This window comes from Sinohyriopsis cumingii, chromosome 3, assembly GCF_028554795.1.
Source record: "Sinohyriopsis cumingii isolate HCF-2022 chromosome 3, ASM2855479v2, whole genome shotgun sequence".
In the NCBI taxonomy this organism is placed as follows: domain Eukaryota; kingdom Metazoa; phylum Mollusca; class Bivalvia; order Unionida; family Unionidae; genus Sinohyriopsis; species Sinohyriopsis cumingii.
The window spans coordinates 88,552,321-88,568,641 of record NC_142963.1 but is presented as its reverse complement, the minus strand read 5'-3'; positions in this window follow the sequence as shown (position 1 = coordinate 88,568,641).

Here is a 16,321-nt window from a genome sequence, read left to right as displayed (position 1 = left end):
CTCACATTCTCTATCTCTTCTGGCTTCGGTATCAGACTGTGTCTGACCCTATGCAAATTCACGTAGGCTTCGTTTAGCTTAGCTACTTTGGAGCACATCTTCGTAGGAGGATGAGTCGACAGTGGATGGTTAGACTGGAGGCTACCCCGGTTTAAAGTCAAAGCGCGGACGTGAAGGAAAACATCCCTCCACGGTTTTCGAGCCGGAACGTTCAATGAGTGCCATGAGAGGGATAGTAAGAAGTCAAAGAGCATGAATCAAAATTCTTATAGCCAAACAAAAGACAAAGGCATTTTTTTCACTCTACTTTAAACAAGGCTGACAACGTTGTGAATGAAATTGTGATTTCCACTGTTGGAAGTCATTAGGCCATTGATGGACACTACGTTTCCTAGCTTGAGACAAAAGATAAGCATAATGGTCACAAAACCATTGATCTACTTTCATATCATTTCTAGAAGAAGAACGAGGATCAAAATGAGTCACTAAATGTTCTAAGGAATAGCCCAGGCTGCGATGATGCAGAAAATACACACAATATTGTCCACACACCAAGGAATCTGTGCCTTGTAATTTCACATTATTGAATCGGGTGGTCTGAGCATTTCTTCTCATGAAGTCAATGATATCGTCTTCCAAAGGGGGCAATCCGTACGAAATATTCCACACATCCTTCTTGAGGAAAGTAGACCGCTTCCCAGTGCGTTCCTGGGAGATGACTGTCGTCCGTGTTGATCACATAAGCTAGATGGTCTTGAGGTGTGCGATGAGGGAGTTCATTTTTAGCACAGACGACAGGATTCCAAGAAGCCGTGTACGAGCTGTGGTTCAAAAGGTAATAACGTTCCCAGGTATCCATTGATTTGTGTGGTTTTCTTCTTCACAGGTAATGATAAGTGATGAATTCGATCCTGACTTTTTGCTTGAAAATGTCTGACAAGTAAAAGGCGTTTAGATCCGTCTTCTTACTCTGGTCCAAGAGAGATTCGATGCGCCTGCACTCCAGAGACGTTAATGGAGGAGAAGAATGTTTATCCAAGCCTTTATACCACTCGTTCAACACGAATTCTATTTCGATGTGATCCCAAGCTTTGTCAGATATTCGTCCAATTTTTCTTCTTGACTTAACATCAGACATTTGTCGTGTTGAATTTGACTGGGATGATCGTTGTGACATCCATAGCACTCTTCCTTGATCAACTCTTTCATTATATCTGCCAGGACTGTAGCAAAACAGGAGACTAAATGGGCTTCTTGTTCTGGCCATCTTGACTTCATCATGATAACTTCTTCGTCTTGGGATTCTTCTTCTTCTTCCACGGTCTCCTTACATTCCATCTTAAAAGTTTCTCCAATAGGTAAAGAGGGATAACAGTCTTCTATAGCTTCTAATAGTCTAGAATGACTTCTCTCAAACTGTTGATTTATATGGTATTGTCAAATTCTGCATACAGGAGGACGTTCACTGTGTAATCTGGAGGTGGATTTGCAAACTGAAGTTCCACACGAATCTGACCCGATTTTATAGGATGGAAATGTCCCTCGTCGCTGCCTTGGTCTGGAGTGAAATCAAAACCCCACAAAGCATAGCCTCCTGCATAATCGTCGTACGAAATACTGTGACTGGTGTTGGTTCCTAACTGTCCCGTGGCTTCGTACAGGGACAAGTACGATCTCAAATAATTCTTCGCGACACCAAAGTTGGGTTGAAAGGGTCGGGTACACAAGGTCTTGCCGTCGCGACTGACTTCGATCTTGGACACATTGTAATGTTGAAACTCAAAAGGATTTTGATCGTGGGTTCCGTTGAAGGCTGAATTCCTGACGATACCAACAAGCAAACGCTTGGGTAACTGTCCTTGGAACAGATGATGTTCGATCATAGATCGCTGTCCAGCTGGAATGGTGAACGTTTTCACTTCTACGCGTCGTATCGGATACTTGGCGGTCGTTCTGCTCAACGTCTGACTGACGTCGTTTCCCACTTTAGGTAACACTTCCACACGACGCGCGTAAAGTCGGGCTTCTTGAATGATAGTTTTGTATTCATTGGCATGGGCCATCAAATGGAAAGCGGCACTGCTACGATTCAGTCTCAGACGTTTATCCACCCCGTTCGGCAAATACTTTTCTTGTAATCACATGTCCAAATGCAAACGATCCATCACTTCTAAACTTCGCCCTTGCAGAATTTTCTTACGACGGTCGTTAAACCCCACATTGTGAGGATTGTCATCTTCTGTCAGGACTGTGTCGCTAAACGTGCCTACACCTGCCGTGTCAGGTTTCCATACCACGCAAGCATCCAGATGAGCATTCTTGTCTTCTTTTCAGTACGTCAAGAGATTTTCCAGGTAGGCACGATATGGGTAAGTATCCATGCTGCTGCTGACCAGTTTGTTATTCAAGTACAAGTCCACTTCGCTGAACAAGGAATGCATGAAATTGTTGACAGGAGCTACTCTAGCATCGCCTCCTGGATTGGTGTTGTCCGTTTTGATTACTTTCACTTTCAAATACAGGTAACTGCTATTCAGATCGAAAACGTCTAAGTCTCGAACGGTTCTTCTTTTCTGTGCCTTTCTATCTTTAGACGTGTGAAGTCTGGTGAAAGGGTATTTTCTTCGTCGTCTCCTTCTGCCTTGTCCTTGCTGAATGCTTGACTCGGTAGCGTGCAGGGCATTTATAGGTGTGTCTCGTCGGCCCAAAAGGTCTTTGCCCGTTTGCAGCAAGACATTTTTCCCTGCCCTCATGAAGGCTAATTTAGGATTTTGTTCGTCGATGATGACATTTTGGAGAAATTCTTTGCCTTGCGTCAGTGCCGCATCTTTCAAGGCGTGCAATCCGCGTGTCACCATCGGTTTCAACACCGGGGCCACCGAACGAAAGGCCGATTTTAACATATCTCCTAAACCGTGTCCTCGCTGTCGAGCAACCCCTCGGTACACTGGATACATGACTTACGAATCGTGAGAGAACCGTTTTCGAAAATGGAGTTTCACCGTGACTTTTCCTTTGGTGAATGGAATATTTTGTCCCAGATCTCCTTTTATAGCAATGTTGACCGTGTCCAAATACGACTTGCTGACAGGCAAATATTGAGGATGTACAAATTCGCGGTGAACGTGGTAAGTGTTTCCACCTTCCACGTCAGTGATCGTGGCAGAATCCACTTTGAAAGGAATGACACGCAGTAACGGCACAGAGGTGTGTCCCACCACGTTATACTCCACCACATCGCAGTACACAAACATCAAATTCAGTCCTTGGTTCAGTTCTACCGGGGCACGAAATAACTTGCTAAAAGACTCGTTGTCGTAAATGACTGCCAATTCGATTTTCTTCATCATCGCCTTTCTCGTGTCCATGTCTCCGCCCAACATGTCAAACAATTCAGGACAAAATAAAATGGACACGATTTTACTCCAGTCAAATTTCATCAAGAAGCGACGAGCTGCTTTGTGGTATTCCATGGTGACACTTTTTTTGACACTTTCCAAAGATTTCAGAAACATGCCATTAAACCTGGAGGCTATGGTGCTCACCAAATGTTGACCACTAAAATAATAGCCTGGGGGAACGAACAAGTGATAGGTGGTGTACTTTTGATTTTTTGTGCCAGAGGTTTTCTTGTCATATTTGCCATGGGTATCTAAGTACTATTGCAATTGTTCGTCATGAACTTCCACATCAAAAAAATTTTGATTGGGAAGGACATTGAGGACTTGGGTCGGGTGAATGATTTCTACTAAAGCCACTTCCCAGTGGGCTTCGTGATCTAATGGGATGGTCTGAGGTAATTTGGCCGTGTAACAGCACAACGTGTTCTTGGGAAACACCTCCATGAAACTGTCACTGGGTAAGGTTAAGTAAAATTGGTTTTGGTGACTCATAATTTATGTGGCTGTCCGTGTCCGAGGGGTTACTGGACGTCAGAGGCGTGTCTCCGCTCAAAATGGGGTTATTGTTGTTGTTGGAGTGGTGACTGGCACTGGCACTGGACACAAGGTTCCCGTGGTTCCCGTTCGAGGAGAATTTCAGGGAGGGATTGGGAAGCAGGTAAGCGATGCAACTGCTCAATAAAATGGTCCATAATTGTTTGTCTCCTTGTTGCAAACTCAAATTGGCAATGGCATCCCCGATGACACAATACACCACGAAGATTTGGCAGAAAAAGACGATTTGCGGTTTAGGCACACGTTCTCCACACCAAACCCACAAGGGTTGTTTTTGTAAATCTTGCAGAGAAGAACTAAGTGAAGGAGTGGTCGACGTAGCTGCGTCTGTGTGAAAGGGCATGATGGCCACTTCTTTTTATAGTCGATGACTTGCGAAGCGTCGATCCAAGAATCAAAACTGGGTGGATATCCTTTCCAACGTACTCTGACTTCTTTGACACGTCGTTTGCCCACTTTACGGGTTCTGCGTTCGAGAATGCTTTTGATGTCGTACACGTCGTCTTCTTTTTTGGTGACACTTTGTAACTCGGGTAAGTAAAAGGTTCCTTTGAGAACTTCTCCGTTCATATCTTCCAATTTATAGACGGCAGGATGACGGCCATGCACTCGTCCAGTGACACGAAACAATTTGGTCGTCCAGTTAGGTAAGTAACCTTTGTCGAAAGTACGTTTGGTTTTGCCAATGCGTACCCAATCTCCTACGGTCAACACTCCACTTTTCTTGGGGGAAGCCCTCGTCGGGGACGTAACAAACAGGCGCTCAAACACCAGCACTTCGTTTTCGGGAGTCACTTCTTACGCGGCACGTCCTATGCTTCGATGGTAAGATTGGCTGTACGCTTGCACCAGGTGCGGTAAGATGTCGATGTACTTCAGAGTGTGGTGATGCGTAAAATATTTCCACATACGTTCTTTCAAAGTGCGTTGAAAACGTTCCACGATGCTGGCTTTGGTTTCGGGATTCTCGGTGGTAAAAAAATGAATGTCACGTTTCTTTAATTCTTTTTGGAAAGCTTGGTTCAGAAATTCGGTGCCTTTGTCCGTTTGCCATCGAAGAGGGTGACGACCACTTTGTTTCAACACTCGTTGCAGGGCTCGCACTAACTCGCTGCTCGATTTGGAAGTCAAGGGTACGACCCAGGCAAATTTGGAAAAAACGTCGATGACACAAAACAAATATTTGTGGCCACGATTGTAGCTGGCCAAATGAGAGACATCGGCTAAATCGGCTTGCCATTGATGATCGATGCCTTCCACTTGGGTGCGACTTCTGGAAAACTTGCGTCGAATGGGTTTGTGTAAAGTGTAGGTAGCTTGTTCTTGTAACCATCGTTGCACTTGAGGTAAACGGAGACTTTTCAGTCGCATTTTGGCAGCACGATACAATTTTTGAACTCGTGCGTAACCTGCAGGATGCGAGGGATCGTAGTAAATGCTGGATAACACTTTTTCCATTTTGTGTTTGTGTGTTAATAAGGCACCCACTCTTGGAAGATGCTACTCTTTTTCTCTTGGGGTACTTTCTTGGATTGCAATGCTTTGCGTGTGCGACCAGCAATAGGTGTCGCAGAGGAGGATGTCGGAACAGGGGATATCGGTTCTTGTTTCACTTCTGTCTTCACTTCTGTCTTCACTTTCTTTTTCTCTTGTGATGAAGAAGGGGTGGTCATCTTCTTTTTAATCCATCCAATTCTGGAAGTCGCTGATGTTGTTAACTTGCGTACTTTTTCTGGTGGAGTTTGAAACCCTTCTTCTTCTTCTTTTTCTGTCTTGGTCACTGGTAGTGGTGGTGGTGTTACTGGTGATGGTGCTGAACTTTTCATCAAGGTCTTAAAATCTTTCAGAGTGGGTTGAGCTGTTTCGTCTAAAGCTTTCTGGTGAAAGAGTTGTAGTCGTTGCAAGAGTTGACAATACTTTTGCGATTTTTCTGTTTCGGACAAATCTTGGCGATCCATCAAGGACTGCAATTCGTGTTGTAACTGGGACATTTCGCTCAAATGTGGATTGGGAGGTAAATGCGGGGTGTGTTGTTCTTGCCAACGATGGTATTCCATCCATCGTTTTTAAGGTACTAAAGCTAGTTTTCGTCCTTCCATGGGGTTGTCAAGGGTCGATTCTGAGATCTTGGGACTTCAGAGGGCCTTTTTATCTTGCTCCCACCAGTCCTCCCAACATGGTTCCCAAGACTCCTTTCAACAAGGGGCCTAACAAGAGGGGTAAAATGCCTCCACGTTGGACCAACATCTTCTTCTTTTGACGAAAAGGGGGATTTTCTTTTGAACCATTTTGCGAAGAACGTGACGATGTTTGCCTAAGCATTGTTTTTGGTGTTTGGACAAAGGGATCGTACCTTTCAAGACGTTCAAACAACATTCGCACACGGTATCGATGACCTCTTTGGAGGCTGTTTGAATGAGTTTTTTTCGTAGGGGCGGAGAAGCTTTGGACAGGACAGATAACATGTCCCCATGTTTGACTAAACGTGGAGGCAGTCCTTTCCTTTTGTTTCCTTGGGGTTGTTTAGAAGAGGGATGTTTTCTGGAGGGTGACATCTTCAGGAGCACCAAAAACACTGATACCCCTACTTGGTCACAGACCTTTTTTATACTGGAACGCGTCGCCACTGATTGTCTTTACGTCGTATCAACTTCAGGACAGGCATGACACGTCGTGCAGGGGTACGCAACGGACTAAATCGAGCCAGTTCTTGCTTGGACAAATCCAGTAAACTTTGTAACATGCCCGATCTTTCTTGCACTTTGATTTTGGGAGAATGTACTTTGTGAGCAGCAGCCACTGCCACTAAATTGGAGGGTCCTGCCACTGGGGAAGTTCTTGGGGTCATCAACGGAGAAGTTCTTGGTGTGATCAACGTCTCCAAGTACTCTTCAGTTCTTGGTGTCATCAACGGAGAAGTGGATGAACTTGAGGCTGCCGGAGTCGCGGTCACCGCCGTGGCAGGTCGTGGTTTGCGAGTGTAAGGTTGCGTCCTGGCCAAAGTGCCTCTCTTGCGACTAGTTTTCTTCTGTGGACTTTTCTTTTTCTGGGGACTTTTCTCTGTTTCTTTTTCTGGGGGCTTCTTTTCTATTTCCGGGGTGGTGTCTGGTAAGAGGAGGGTCCCGCCACTGGAGAAGTTCTCCTTGGGGACCTGGTCTTTTTCTTCTTCTTGGAGCTTCGTTTGACTTTTTTCTTGGGGAGAACTTTGGGGGCATTAGGATCCCATCTTAAGAGAGAGCGAATGATGACCCCTCCTAGAGTACCGCTCCCTCCAGGTTTCAAAATGATTTGTTTTTTGGTTTGAGTGTCGATGCGGGGATCGGCCAGTTGGGTCAAAGCTACTTTGTTTCGATCAAAAAAGCATTTGGTTTGATGAGGAATCTGAATGATCCCTTGGAGTAATTGACGTGCCGTCACCGTGAACCATCGTAAGACTTCTTTGAGACTAGCTTCTAAGACACGAGCTCGTGTTTGTGGATTTTTTTCTCGACTGATGCCATACAAGGCACGAATCAATTTGGCGGGAAGATGCGACTGAAGGGACGTCATGTTGACGTTGCGTGAGACAGACGAAAAGGGTCTGAGGTTTTTATAAATTTTTTTGTGGAATGAAGTTAAGTCGAGGACGGAGACGTGTACAGGACAGGCCCTCCGTCTTGGCACCAGTGGTGAAACAATTGGGAATGAAATCGCAAATCATCGGGGGTCGTAGGTTTCAAATCGACGAGTAAATAGGCGTGTGGAGTTTCAGTGGCATCGTCGTACGCCTGAGTCATCCAAGGCGTTCCTAACTGTTTGGCTAAGACTTGCACTTGCGATTTATCTCGAGGGCTTTTAAACAAGACCACGTAATGCGCATTGAGACTGATGGTGCGATGGGCTTTACTTTGTTGAAACAAATTTTGAGTGATGTAAACGACACTGGCATTACGATGATGCCCTTTGCGCGTGAACCACAGTTTAATTTCTTCTCCGTCTTCTCGTAACATGTCGTCGAAAATGACCAAATGGGTTTTGACGGGAGTCAGAGACGATGCCGTCGTCTTCTTTAGGAATGCCTTCCACAAACACGACGGAATCGCCTTGACTTTCTCGCAAGAGGCTGTACGCCGATTGCCACTCTTTGTAACACCACACGATGCGCTGAGGTGGTCGATCGATCAGATAATGTTTATGTTCGATCAAGCGTTTGACGAATTTGGTTTTGCCTGAACCGCTAGGTCCAGCAATGAGCATGTTAAAGGGATGGCGAAGATACAAAGCCTCCCAACTGGCACGATCTAAGTGTTCGTGGATGACTTTGACAGTAGAGGAAGAGGGAGCAGAGACAGCAGAGGTAGCCATAGTGTTAGGAATGTCACTTGTGACACGAAAACAGACCAGAGAAGAGTTTATATACTTTTTTCAGGACACGTTTATTGAATGTTTTAAACATGAACACGAAAGACAAAAATACATAAAAGCCAAAGGCTTAAGTACAACGAATAAAGGCACATGATAACCATCAACGTGGAATAAACACAAGTGTCTGTACAACATGTTTTGGGTAATGTTCTGACCAGTTCTATAGTGGGTAAAGTCACATAAGTGTCCTTCCGAAAGGGTCTTTAAGATTTGTGCACAACAGTCCTGTCCTGGGTGACGGGTTCTTCTGGTACTGTCACTAACACAGGTTGAAAAGTCGCAAGGCTCACAATCGCATTCCACTTCAGAAGCCCCAAACTTGAATTCTGCCTGTCTGAACTTGTTTTGTGTTTCTCTGAAAGTATTCATCTTGTTCACTTGGTCTTGGTAGTCACAATGAACTATCGATCTTGCCTAGGGTTCCTTTTTATATACAGACCAATACCGGCGTGTCCATACGGCAAGGTGAAATGATTGGGAAGTCGCACTCGCTTCTGGTACACGATTTGACAGACTTTTTCCAAGGGTCGACTGACGATGTGGTGAGTGGGTAAACGTACAATCTTGTTTGGTTGATAGGTGGTCACTTTAAAGTGTTCATCCTCTCCTGATTGCAAGGCTTCTTTCAATACCCCAAAGTTGACCACTTGACTGGTACGATAATTCAGAGTCAATCCTTTCACTTTACACTTCGTGTGCACTTCTCCTTGTGGGTCCCGGTATTCGTAGCCGCAATATTTTGGACCGCCACTGACGAAACTTAGAATCTTGTCGTCGGGATGCTCGTCTGTCCAGGCTCCTAAACGGTCTCCTTCGATGTCAGGGTGCTGTTGACTCGGGTGATGGATGTAAATGCAACTGTCCGTGTCAAAGTACAGGACGCGTTCCCCTAACAGTTCTAAAGCTTCGTATAATTTTAGGCGAGCATGGGCTGTCACGTAAGCCGCAATGATGACATTTCCAAAAGGGTCGTCTTGTACAAAGTCCAGATCTTCTTCGTAATTGACCAAGATCAAATCCTCGCGAACGACGTCCACGTGTTTCATGAATTTGGTTTTGTCGTGAATCATCTGAAAGTAGCGGGAAGGTTCGGTCAAATATTCCGTCTTGGGTAAACACGGTCGTTGTGCCATTTTGCCCCACAAGCAATTTAACATCACTTTGGCAAACGATCGCCTGCCTTCGTCTTTCTCGATGTGATATAAAGTAATGCCTTCTTGTGCCCAGTATTTCTCTTTGAATGTCTTTTGGTCTTCGGGAGTGTGACACCAGGAAGGATAGCCACTGGCTTCTTGTTTCAGTTTCAAAAAGGCATCCACGTAGTCGGCGAAAATGCCTTTCTGCGTGGGGTCACCCTTGTGGTATTGTTGTGTCTTGGGAAAGTGACAAATTTCGTACACTTCTAACAGTTGATATCCCATGTCCAGAGCTTTGAACAATTCTACGCTGACCCAGGTTCCCATCAAGGCACGTTCTTCCTGGGTGTGCTGACAAGGTTGGTCTTGGTTGCACGTTTCGGCACAAGTACGGCACAAAGGAAACATCAGTTTGCCTTGGCAATGGTGAGGTAAGACGGGATGGTACAAGTCCTTGGGAGGCAAAACTTTGCACTTGATTAAGCCTTCGTATTGTCGAATGTGTTTCAGGTCGATGTGTTCGGTGAACAATTGTAGGTGCCCTGCAGGAAAGTGACAATATTTGCACACGTAAGGATACAGCGAACACACGTCCAAGTATTTGATTTCTTCTCCTTTCTCTTCGTCAGCTTGGTACAGCAAACAGGTGGCATTGGTCCTTCCTCCGTACAAACTATCCCTCGGGTTCAGCGGGTCCATGAACTGATAACTTTCCACGAGGCGTTTAAACTCGGGATCGGTTTTCAAACGGTGATCGTACTCGTGTTCCCACATTTCCACCACTTGGTATCCTTCCTGTTCAAACTTTAGGCGTCGCTGACAAGTGGCCTGGTACAAGTCTTCCATGGTTCGTTGTAAAAACTGATTTTTAGTGCCACGGTCAGGGTAACAGACGGGACATCCGTGAAATAAGCAACCGTTAAACTCGTACACGATCTTGGGGTTTTCTAAGTCCCAGCCATCGACCGAATGCGTTCCGATGGTCTTTTCGCCTCCTCCGTTGCGGGCATGCTGAATCCATTTGTCTTCCTTGTCGCACAAGTAATGTAACCAGCGTAGGGCTTTGACCGAGTATTGACGTTTGACATAGTTGGTCGTTTGAGGATTGATGACAGCCACGGTGTTTTCAGGCATGAATCGTTGCCGGTACACTAAGGAACACGCTTTGGCAATGGTGCAAGCTTCTTTCAAAGGATCGACCCCTCCGTGTTCCATGAACAGTTCTCGAAATTTTCCACAGCAACGTCGTAAAATGTCCACGTCGGAACGACAATACTTTAACATTTCTTCCTGAAAGTCGAAAGGGTCCGAGGCGTGAGCCTGGTACCAAGCGTAGAAAGCTTCTCGTTGTTCGGTACTCATGTTGTCAGGGTCGTAATAGTGAGCCTCAGGTAAATGGGGTAGAACGGCGTGTTGATTGGCTTCCGTATTGAAAAAGTGTGGAAAGTACCCTTTAGCCATTTCTGTCATTCCAAATGTTTTAGGCATTCGACTCAAAGGCATGGCTAAGTAACTCATCGAATCTTTAAACTGCACTTGTCCCACTTGCATGAAAATGATTTTGGCTCCGTTCAAAGTGACTTTAGGACGTTCGGTGCCTTGTTCCGTATAGTATCTCAAAAGAAACTGTCCATCGTATCCGGAGAAATTGTGAGCCATCACCGTGGCATGACGATGACAATCTCCGTAATGTTCGATGTCCTCTTGGCTCCACGTCTTGTCGATGGGGTTTAAGACCCATTGGGCAGAATCGGCTAGCGTGTTCGGTCCCCGAAAGATTATTTCACGCCCTCCGGGAATCTTGCTGCAGTGAGGGCAATGACTGAAGATAGGTTCTTGAATGCACTTCTCGCACGCTCGATGAGCCACGCAGAAATTAGGAATGTGAATGCCAGTCTCTTGCATGCATTCGAAATCGAAAAAGATGAAATTGCTTTTCTTCTTGTGTCCATCCTCTTTCTCTGGTGGGAGTTGGTATTTTTGCACGTAGCATTCGTGTTCCAAGTCCACGATTCGGTGACAAATGTGACATTTTTTCTTTCCTGAACATACGTGTGCCTTGGCACTGTTGGTACGTATGCCTTGTAAACACGTAGGGCACAATCTCAGCAGTTGACAAGCACATTTCTGCTGTGAACCTTGCGTCTTCAAATGTTGTTGGTAACAGGCAGGGCTGACAAACGTGCGCAGACAAGTTGAACAATGCACTGGTCCTTCGCTCAGACAGGGTGGAGAGGCCAAACATCCTGAGCATTTCGATCCGCAATGCTTGTGTTGCTCTCGATTTTTATAGCCATAGTCACATTTCTCACAGTAATAACTGTATACCAGGAATGCAGTGATACTGGTAATGGTATCAAAATGGTCATCGTGATGATAAAGGTGAATGTATTTTCCATCCTTAAAGTCTTTCTCTCGAAACATCAAAGGCCCGCGCACTTCTTGAGGTGCACTTTCAAGGTGTAGAATGGAGCTAGGGCATCTTGCAATTTTTGCATTTCAGGAATGCCACAGGGTTTGTCTTTGGGCAAGCCAGCTTGTTGTAACAGGAGTTCTGCTTCGTTTCGTTGTTTGGTTCGGTCCGATTGTCGAATAGTTTTCCAGGCTCTTTTCCATTCTACCGTGTCGTTCTTGTTGACATAGGTTCGTCCCACCACGATGGCCCTGGCTAAACACATCTGGTCTTGAGGGTTGTGAATTCGGACGAGACTTGTTTTGGTGCTGCGAAGCTCGTCCACCAATAACATCTTTTTGCGTCCAGTCCCTTGAGGAGGAGGGACGTGGGTCATGTCCAGTGTGGCTTTACCATCGGTGATGTCAAACTGGTCATTGGATTGTTGTACGTGTTGAATTTTGTCCATGACTTTGGAAGCAGTCAATTATGCAGGGGTGCTAAACTCGATCCAAACAGGGGATTTCAAACCGTCGTGTTGTATGGAAAGTCTCAAGCGATCGTCTTCTTTGGGTTGACATTGTCGCTTGAGTGTGGTGAGCAAAGAATCCCACACCCCGGTGATGAACCCTTCTGCTTTCTCTAACGGTACTTCGGACTTGAAATCTTTAAACTTCACCGTGTATCTGTAAGCCGTGGTTCTAAATTTTCTAGAGGAGCGCTTTTCTGTCTCTCGAATGGAATAGTACTTTTCAGTGTTAACTAAGGGTGGTGAACATGTTTAGAGGGTTCGGATTCTGGTTCACTCATGTCCTCTTCAAAATCACTGGCATGAATTTGTGCCAAGACTTCAGCTCTGGTTCGAGGCGATAGATCACGTTTCTGCCTCTTACTTTCTTCTTCTTTCTTCTCAAATGAATTGGATCGTTTCATCTTGAGTGAAAAAAGTCAAATGACTAAAATTTAAACACCATGGACTAATTTATAGTCCTAGCAGACCAGTGTATATAAAAGGTATGTGTCTTGTCCTTTCACTATTCATTTCACTCTCAAACCGAGCACAACGATGGAAGAGACTACCCAGATGGAACGTTTCATCAGAGCGTTGCGAGGGGTCATTAGAAAATTTTTTCAGACCAGCCGACGGACTACTCCCCTTCCTTTCGAGATAAAAGTGAAGATACTTGCTATATCTGTCAGAAGAAAGGGCATTGGTCTTCAGAGTGTCCAGACCGTCAAAAAAGAAAAACAGGGGTTAGAAGAGACAAAAGTCAAGATACCTGTTATTATTGTCAAGAAAAAGGACATTGGTCTCCAGATTGCCCAAAAAAGAAACAAGAGGAGTCAGAAGAAGAGAGGGATTCTTCAGAGGAAGAAGAGGAGGAAGATAGCAGACAGGTGAAGAAAAAGAAACTGGAGAAGAAAAGAAGAAGGGAAGAAAGTGAGGAGGAAGAGGAGGAAAAGACTGTGACGGTGAAGAAATTTAAAAAACAGAGAGACTAAACAGTGAGACAGAAGAAGTGAATGTACTTTTTAAAGTGCTCTGTTGTGAATTGTGAATTGGATTATAACTATTGATAAAAGAATAAATTAGGTATAAAAAGGTAAGTGTCTTTGAGTTTTGATTTTAAATAAGAAGCTACACTCACACACTCATATACACGTACTATAGGGGTAAAATGTTTTGGTTTTTTTTGAGTTATTGGCAATTGAAAGTCTATCTCTTTTCGAGAGAAGTGGGTGGCCCTGAAAAGGGCCTTTGGTTTTTGGTGTAGGGGTGAGTTTAAGCAATCAACTTTAACTGCCTTAAGCCTTTGCCACGGCCGAGCCCTACTTCTGATGATGATGATTGGGTTGAAATCACTAAGGGTGGTACGGTAGGCTTAGTCACAGGGTTGGTGTGTTTAGCTCGGGAAGGTCGTATTCTCTTCGGTCGTGATAAAGAAGTCTGATACATTTGTTTCAGACTTCTTAACTCCGCTAAAATGTCTAACAGTACCGTGACCGTTTGATTTTCACCCTCTTGTTTCTTTGCTGCTGCTTCTTCTTGTTGTTGTTTTTTTTCTTACCTCTTCTTGCTGTTGTTGCTGTAAAAGAAAAGCTTGTTCCGTTTCCTTTTGTCGTATAAATTTCTCCAATTCTTCTTTCTGTCTCTGTCTAAAATTCTCCACGTGTGGTAATGAAGGTGACGAAGGTTCCTGAACAAATTCTTGCGAGGTAAGAAAATCCACAAAATCCCAATGTACCTCTTCTGAAAGTAAGTCCGGGTTCCCTTGTGTAGTCTCCACTGCTGGTGTACCCCAATGGATCGTTTTCTGAGTTTCCGTCATGTTGAATCACTGTCTCTCATCGATTGACTGCACACAGGCGGTAGCGAATCTATATAGACCACGTGACGTCACAGACTGTTCTCTTCGGATTGGATGCGAGCTGACTGAATTTTGTAACGCGTGTTTGGATTGGTCAATGAACTCAATCCGTTTCAATCCTTCCTCTACCTATAAATAAACGCAGTTCACTGCATTGATTTACCTGTTCTCGTCGCCTCAGCATGTGGACTGACGTTGAATCTTCCACCCTTGTGTCAACAGTGATGTTCAGGACGGACATAACTATGTATGTCCGATCCGAATGGACAGTTGTCCATAGGACCGCCAGCAACTTATGGATACGTAGGATTTACGTGGAGAGGCAAGGATGCCTCAAAAGAGTCCTGATTTACGGTCGTACAGTGAGACGAAGCCTAAGGACAAGAAGAAGTCACAGATTCCCTTCATGTTAAGGGCATATATAAACCCAAAGGCCCTTTTCAGGGCCACCCACATTTCTCGAAAAGAGATCGACTTTCAATTGCCTACCCTTTTTTTGTTTAATATGTGTGTGTGTGTGTGTGTGTGTGTGTGTGTTCTATCCCTCTCCCCTGTTCCCTTTCCATAGACCCCTCAGGTCGGGACCTTATTAAAATAGGGTCCCGACCCTGTTCCTTTGTGTCGCTCAACAGACCCACAATCTATTCCCATGTTAAATTTACATAGTCCCCAGATTGTCCCATGGGGTCCTGTAATGGTAATTCCCATTGAGGCTAGAGTTGCCCAAGACTTTTTCCCATGTTCAATTCCCCTTGAGGCTAGAGTGCCGGGCTTGTATTCCCCATGTTAAATTTCCATTGAGGCTAGAGTGCCGGGACCCTGTCTGTAATGCTAATTCCCATTGAGGCTAGGGTGCCCCCATTCACTACTGATAAGTTCTCGGTAAACAATGATATCCATAATACCACCTTGGAATAATCGTTGACAAATATCAGCTGCTTCATTAATTATTTCTGGTGAGTTATTTCCGGCACGTTTTCCCCGTATGAGAACTTCTAATCGTGACACGTCATTGATGATATTGTCAGGACAAACAAGATTATTTCCTCCTGATGTAGTCAGGAAACCACTTCCTACAGTGCTCGGAGGATCATCATCATCCTTTCCTGCCAACATCTGTTCCCTTTCACTTTTAAACTCCTCAATTGGTTCCCTCAATATAGTACGTTGTCGGGTGTATAATCGCTGCAGAGGTGAAGGTTTGTGTTGCGGTAAAGAGGATTGTTGTTGTTCTATCTGTTGCAGATGTATAGGAAGTTGACATGAAGGTCCCGGCTGTTGTTCTATTTGTTCCACCTCTCTCTATCAAGTCTTTTTATTTCTTCAACAAGTGCATTGTATTTATTATCATTATTTTTTACTTGTTTTATGTTGTAATATATACGATATACCCATTTAATAAAATTTTCATTGTTTGTTTTTTCATAACCGGGTTTTAAAATATCAGATTTATTAAATATACCAAATAATATTTTTTCGGGTAAATCAGCTTTTTTAGTATTTCTAATATCTTCGATAAACCCTTCGTTAAATTTTGCAATCAATTTAACATTTCCTCTTTCTGTTTTAGGTTTAGGTGCAAGTTCTTTTTTCACGTCGGCGACTTCATTATGAAGTTTTCCAATACCTTCAAGTATTTCTACATCGACAGGTGGAGGTTGAGCTGCAACTATATTAGTTGGAAGATCTCGTAAAATCTTTTTTGTTTGTTTGGTTCTTCTTGCTATTTTTTCAGTTTGTTTTGCGGTTTGTTTTAATACTGGAAAAATACCCTTTTTCCTCTCCTCCTCCTCCTCCTTAATATCTCCCCATATAGTTTTTTCAGCAGCCGCTGCAGCTTTTTCAGTAGCTGTAGTGACGGGTTTAAATAGTTTTTTAGTGTCTTCTTCGTACTCAACTTGTGCTTCCTGCTGCGCTTGTAGTTTTTTTCTGAATGAATCTCTAACAGGAAGAAATTTCTTAATTGCTTCTAATCGTTCTCGAGCTATTCTTGCAGTATAAGATTCCGGATGTACTATTTTATTACAACAATAATTTTTTTTAATTAATAGCAGCAGGGAAGGC